The sequence below is a fragment of the Alosa pseudoharengus genome, unplaced genomic scaffold, assembly GCF_046254945.1.
Source record: "Alosa pseudoharengus isolate Yale_2024_CS ecotype anadromous, Long Island Sound unplaced genomic scaffold, YU_APseudo_1.1 YU_APseudo_1.1_scf_1, whole genome shotgun sequence".
Lineage (NCBI taxonomy): Eukaryota > Metazoa > Chordata > Actinopteri > Clupeiformes > Clupeidae > Alosa > Alosa pseudoharengus.
Genome location: NW_027468564.1, coordinates 19628096 through 19634915, shown reverse-complemented (window position 1 = coordinate 19634915; position 6820 = coordinate 19628096). Strand labels below are relative to the sequence as shown.

The window sequence follows — 6820 nt, the reverse complement described above, 5'->3', positions numbered from 1 at the left end:
ATCGAGAAAAACTGTAACCTGCTCAAAGAAACTGGGATCCACTTGGTGTCCAAATAGGCAATACGGTACTTTCTCTAAATGTGCCATAGATCCATACTTTCAAATAGCAACACAGAACAGACATGGCATGGATAAGGTATGATTAAAGAATTGTGCAAAGGAGATTCAGGTGTATCTACAGATTTAAACTGACACAAGGACTCTCTACTATTTGTGAATAGATTTGTTTAGGACAGGGAAACCAAAAGAGTTTGGGGCCTTTGAATGACCTGACCTGTGATCTGTTTTGCAAAACAGAATGGGAAATGTGGTAACCCAATGGAAATGTGTGAGCACATTTGGAAGAGATGACTTCTGCTGTGCAAAGAAGGTGTTAATGAAGACCAAGTGGATCCCAGTTTCTTTAAGCAGGTCACAGTAATCGAGAACAACTGTAAATGCAAGAGAATGCAAAGACTATATCAATTCCAATAGTAGATTACTGTATGAGGAAGACTGAATGAGATAGGATTTGTTTTTACTGCATTTTACAGTTCTGAGCTTGCCAGACTATGTAAAGTATTGTCATCCAGTTAAAAAAAATAGGAAATGTTTTTAGTGTGTTTTACATCAGTCCTTTCCAAAAATACTGTTATGGGAAAGGCAAAATTATGCTTGACAGATTACAATTGACAACTGAAGGAAATATACAACACCTGGAGGGACTAACCTGTTTGGATCCTTACTGCAATTGTAAAAAAAGAACCAGCAGACAATATGTACACAAGCAATTGCATGGATATGCAAAAGCATCCACTGTGTCTCCGAAGTCATGAGAATTTATGATGTGCCCAAATGAGGTTGAACTGGTTCCTAACCCTATAGGGAGTTGAACCCTTTGGCTTAGAATGGTCCCATATGTATGATAAGGACACTGTTCCTCCTCTCAATTTCCCTCACGTGATGCGGCAGGAAGGGCCCTGTCCACCCTGGTCGCCCCGATGCAGAATCAGCACAGAAAGCGTTTTTTTAATTATTTATTTTTCTGGGCCCCCCTCCCGAGCGGGCCCAGTGTGGTTGCTCCCGTTGCCTCCACAACCAGCCCTAAGGAGCCCCCCCCCCCTTTAGAGCTGTGTCCCATACTGATCCTACAGGACATGTTATCTGCTGTGTCCCGTACTGATCCTACAGGACATGTTATCTGCTGTGTCCCGTACTGATCCTACAGGACATGTTATCTGCTGTGTCCCGTACTTAGGGATGGGCACAAATGCATCCCAAATGCAGATACACTGATTGTATTTTTGTATTTTCAAAATACTACAAAATACTTCTTTCTAAAAGCCTTTTTTGTCTATCCCTTCACTTGTACACTACCTGGAAAATCATCTGAAAGCAAGAGACTCCTTCCATAATCAGTCAACAGATCAGATATGCTGACCCCTCATGTTAGACATCCCAATATAAACCTCTGCCAGGGTCGGCGCCAGAGAACAACGGGTGGGGGGGCACCTCACCTCACTTTTATTAAAAATTGCCATATAATAAAGAGCATCCTTCGAGCCTTTTGGATAACTGAAACAATATCATGGGGGAAAATAGTGCAAGAACATAGCGGTCATAGCCTATAGTGTTTAATAGACTATAGCACACAGTGTTTAATAGAATAGTTGCATAGGCTACAATACAAGTAAACAGACTCACCACTAGCAGGCCTAGGCTACAGTTGAGTGCAAAATCTCATCACTGTGTCTTTCCATTCATTTTGAAATGTTCTTATAAGATCCTGCTCAAAAGCAAATTGCACATAGGGCCTTCTGATAATATTGCAACATTGAACATAGGCTATGTGATCGCTCGAAATGTTCTTTAAAGTACAGAACTAATTCTAACACATTTATGAAGTGGCTAGGCAGAGGCACCAAATGTGATGGGAAGTTTAAAAGTGAACAGGACACTCGGCATGGCTTTTAGTATTTTGTGCTGCTCTGACAGTCCACTTTTATTGACTGTTAGTCTACTGTTTTTAAGTTTGGAGATGTATTGTTTTGCAGCGACATGCAATGCCAACTTCCCAGCCAGTTGGTGTAATAGATTGGTTAGAATAGAAAAACCGCACTCTCAAGTATATTCTCTTTACTTATTTATTAATGCCATGTCCACAGACGCGTTTCGGCCTTAGCCATCGTCAGTGTGTAGTGTGACTACCAACATGAATGCTTTTCATCATTGAAGGGGTAAAGGGTTACAGGTGAATCACATGAGGTCATCAGGTGAGCTGCACCCAAGGGTGCGCTGCACCATCAGTTGTACAACATATTTGCACACAAAAGACACAATACATCAGACTATAGTGAATAGACACATGCAAACCCTATCAAACAGTTGCCAAATTAAACAGCATAATAATAATATAATACAGTTTTTTACAATTGTTTACACACGTTTTCAAAACTCTGTGTCTATTTTTCAAAACTCCACACACAAAACCCACAACTGCTCACACAAAATGCAAAATGCCCCAAATCTCCAGCAAAATGACACACAACATTCAAAATGTCAAAAACACATGTTTGAAGCAAACATTCGCCTCACATCACAAACACTTTTGTCATAATATGATATTTTGGATACATCATGTACACACTGCTGCTCAAAACCTAAAGCTCTTCTGTTTTAGGCTTTCTATATGTATTTCCATACAAGAGTGAAAGTTACGGTATCAACAAAGAGAAGTTGAAATACACAGTAAAAATGCAAGCAATATTGAAACCAAAAATAGTGATTTTTTCCAAATAATTTGCTGTTGTGAATACTACAGCAAACAAGAAAAAAAGCAAAGAAGAATACAGTGACCACCAGATGTACATGGAGTTTTGAAAACACTGATTTTGTTTTTTTCTAAAGACAAGTGTGTGTGTGTGTGGGGGGGGGAGGGGTCGTGTACAGTATGTATTCATAGGCCTATAGACCCTTTCAACTGCAGAAACAAACAATTCTACAGTAAGCGTTCCTAAGGCATTTCTGGAGGCACAGAAAAATGTATTGAGCTAATGGTACTGTAACATGGGGACAAACAAAAATAGAGTAAAAAGACAAATTTTACATAAAGTCAACTTTTTGTAGAACATTACTGTAAGCTAAAGTCCGATTACTGTATTTTCTCTATTTTCAAAGTATCTGCATTGGTTCTGAATACAGTTTTTACAATTGTTTACACACGTTTTCAAAAGTCTGTGTCTATTTTTCAAAACTCCACACACAAAACCCACAATTGCTCACACAAAATGCAAAATGCCTCAAATATCCAGCAAAATGACACACAACATTCAAAATGTCAAAAACACATCTTTAAAGCAAACATTCGCCACACATTACAAACACTTTTGTCATAATATGACATTTTGGATACATCATGTACACACTGTTGCTCAAAACCTAAAGCTCTTCTGTCTTAGGCTTTCTATATGTATTTCCATACAAGAGTAAAATTTACGGTAAGAGAAGTTGAAATACACAGTAAAAATGCAAGCAATATTGAAACCAAAAATAGTGATTTTTCCCAAATACAGTAATTTGCTGTTGTGAATACAGTATTTTACAGCAAACAAGAAAAAAGCAAAGAAGAATACAGTGACCACCAGATGTACATGGAGTTTTGAAAACACTGATTTTGTTTTTTTCCAAAGACAAGTGTGTGTGTGTGTGTAGGGGGGGGGGGGGTCAAACAAAAATAGAGTAAAAAGAAAAATTTTACATAGTCAACTTTTTGTAGAACATTACTGTAAGCTAAAGTCCGATTACTGTAATTTTCAAAGTATCTGCATTGGTTCTGAATATTTCAACCGGAAATCCTCTAGGAGCAGATTGAAAGGGTCCATACCTATATAGAGAGTATATCTATTCATAGACCTATACTAAGGCAATGATTGGATGGTGTTCAGTAAAGTAAAGAGTGTTTACACATGTGAAGAGAAAGAGTGAAGCACTGGTGATTTAGTGTGGCATTTTGATGGGTTGTGTTTGAAGAACGAAATCAAGTTGCTTCCTGTTAGATTTTTGTGTGTTAGGTAGAAAATTGTGTGTGATGTTTTGCAAAATGTGTTTTAGTCAATTGAAAACTGAGTCAAACACTGAGAATTAGTGTATGGTTTTGCAGATTTGGTGTCGGGTTATGATGTTTGGAGGACATATTTAGAAAATTGTGTGACAAGCAAAGATTTAGTGTGTAAGAAATTGAAAAAAACTGTATTTCAACCGGAAATCCTCTAGGAGCAGATTGAAAGGGTCTATACCTATATAGAGAGTATATCTATTCATAGACCTATACTAAGGCAATGATTGGATGGTGTTCAGTAAAGTAAAGAGTGTTTGCACATGTGAAGAGAAAGAGTGAAGCACTGGTGATTTAGTGTGGCATTTTGATGGGTTGTGTTTGAAGAATGAAATCAAGTTACTTCCTGTTAGATTTTTGTGTGTTAGGTAGAAAATTGTGTGTGGTGTTTTGCAAAATGTGTTTTAGTCAATTGAAAACTGAGTCAAACACTGAGAATTAGTGTATGGTTTTGCAGATTTGGTGTCGGGTTATGATGTTTGGAGGACATGTTTAGAAAATTGTGTGACAAGCAAAGATTTAGTGTGTAAGCAGTTGAAAAAAACTATAATAGCCTACATCCAATTGATTGACACATTAAATAGGCTAAACAAAAAATGCAAACATGCAAAATAGGATGTAATAGATTGCCCACTTAGAATCAGTGACAATAACTCAAAGACAAACAATCCAAATAGATGACTTATTTAGACATTTAAACTACTGTAGGTAGCATTTTCACATTTTAAGTTATTTACCACCATCACTACCACACTGGTGAGTTTCATCCCAGTTGAATAATTTTGTATACACCTGAAACTACACAACCTCTATCATTGTAAATACAAAAAAAAAGTAAAAATAAAAATCAGGTTGTCACATTAATACCATCCAATCAGTTGAGCCAATTAGAAGTCAATTATTATGACATTATCATTTCTTATTTAAAATGTGCAAAATTGGAAATGTCCTTGTTTGAGGTATCTTGTCAAGTTACCACAGCACTGAAATATTTCACAGGTCAGAGAGAATAGACAAATTTAAAGTCTAGAAAAAAAAACTGTAAACAGAAATGACCCAATATGAGTAAAAACAACCAAACAAAATGACCCAACAGCCTCAACCCAGCGTTTGGGTTGAAAAAATAACCCAGCATTTTTTTAGAGTGTGCCCATCCCTGCCATTCTGATCCACTACAGGACATGTTATCTGCTGTGTCCTATACTGATCCTACAGGACATGTTATCTGCTGTGTCTCATACTGATCCACTAAAGGACATGTTATCTGCTGTCTCATACTGATCCACTACAGGACATGCTATCGGTTGTTTCCAGGCTACTGATCCCCTGTTACCTAAAGAACTGTAAAAGATCCTTTTTTTGATCTTCTTCTTTTCTTCTTTTGAATTCAAATCTGTCAAATGTTTACTGTAATAAGCCCACATGAGTGCCAGGCTGTTATCTACTGTGTCAACACGAATGTTTGCTGGCATACTCCTACACAGATTGTGAAGAAATTATTAACTCATAATTGGACAGTCTGCTGCCAATATTTATTTTAGTGATTAGCCTGGATGGCATTTCATGCAGCCTATTAGAAGTCACATCACTTTGCTCTGCAAATGTCCCTAGTGATGATGTAAGTAGCCAAGTAGCCTAGCTTTCGTTATTTTCTCTCTTTTTTACCAAATCATTTTACGCGAAGACGAGTCCACAAGTCCCACTCCCAAGTGAAATATTGTCCAAACAATGACACCTCTCTTCTCTCCATGCCGTTCTTCGGCCAACTGCATGGCGCTGACCCCTCGCGGTTGGTTTAAATGCCACTGATTGATGTATTTTTGCACCAATGAGATCTCTCCAAATCCATTAGATTCTGGTCCACAGGCGGGCGCTCGTCCAAGTCACAGAAAGTGCCACGACTCCATTTGTCGCGGCTTCTCTGAATCACTGAAATTCAGAGCTTGGGGTAAGACGCATATTTTATTACTTTCCTTCAGTAGAGCAAAATGTTAAATTGTCGAAGTTTGCTTGAAGTTGCATGCAAACTATTGTAACCGTAGGATTTATTGTCTCGACGTGTGTGTGTGCAGCGTGCGGAAGTTTGGGAAGCTCATCGCAACAATGTAGCAAATGTCCTGAACAGTTGCCTGACTTTCTCTAACGTGTGCAGCCCACTTCGAAGAGATGATTCACCATAAACTCCATGTCTACCCCATGTAGAGAACGTCTTATTGTTGAGACCTTGTACGTTTTATATCGTATAGCCTAGCCTATGTAGTGAAAACTGACCGAGACCGCATAGTTTGTATAGGCTTGTGCTAAGAGCGAGGTATGGATTAGGCTACTTAATTCGTTAGAAACTTGTTTAAAAGTTTGTAAAAGGTTGCAGCTGAATGGAAGAATGCTGCTTTAGGTGATTGTTGAGTTGTGAGTTTTCTTACCACGCGTGTTTGTTGGGATATAGTTTCATTCGACCCACTGAGTTTGTGTTTAATGTTTATCTTATCCGTGGACAAGTTGATTTTGTATTCCGAGATCCACTGATTGATTATTATTAAATGAGCGTGTCTGCCGTTTTTGATAATGGCCTGGCTTTGATTGATCCAGACGGATGATGTTTCAAACACAATGGACAGGACTTAATACTATGCTGAGCAAGATTGGCTTTTGATGGAAATATCCTCTTTTCCGTTTTGAACGCTTTGAACTTGATACCGCACCATGCTTAAAATAGGCTATAGGCTA

General features: G+C 38.2%; 1 protein-coding gene across 2 annotated transcripts in view; it reads left to right on the top strand.

Annotated features, from left to right (window-relative positions):
* Positions 1-5964: 5964 nt before the first annotated feature.
* The window catches only part of rrbp1b (ribosome binding protein 1b), a 26738-nt gene continuing 25882 nt past the window's right edge, over positions 5965-6820 (top strand). For both annotated transcript variants that reach the window (XM_076283532.1, XM_076283523.1), the window contains exon 1: positions 5965-6041. The gene's annotated coding sequence lies outside the window, so the exon portion shown is untranslated. The remainder of the gene's footprint in view (positions 6042-6820) is intronic.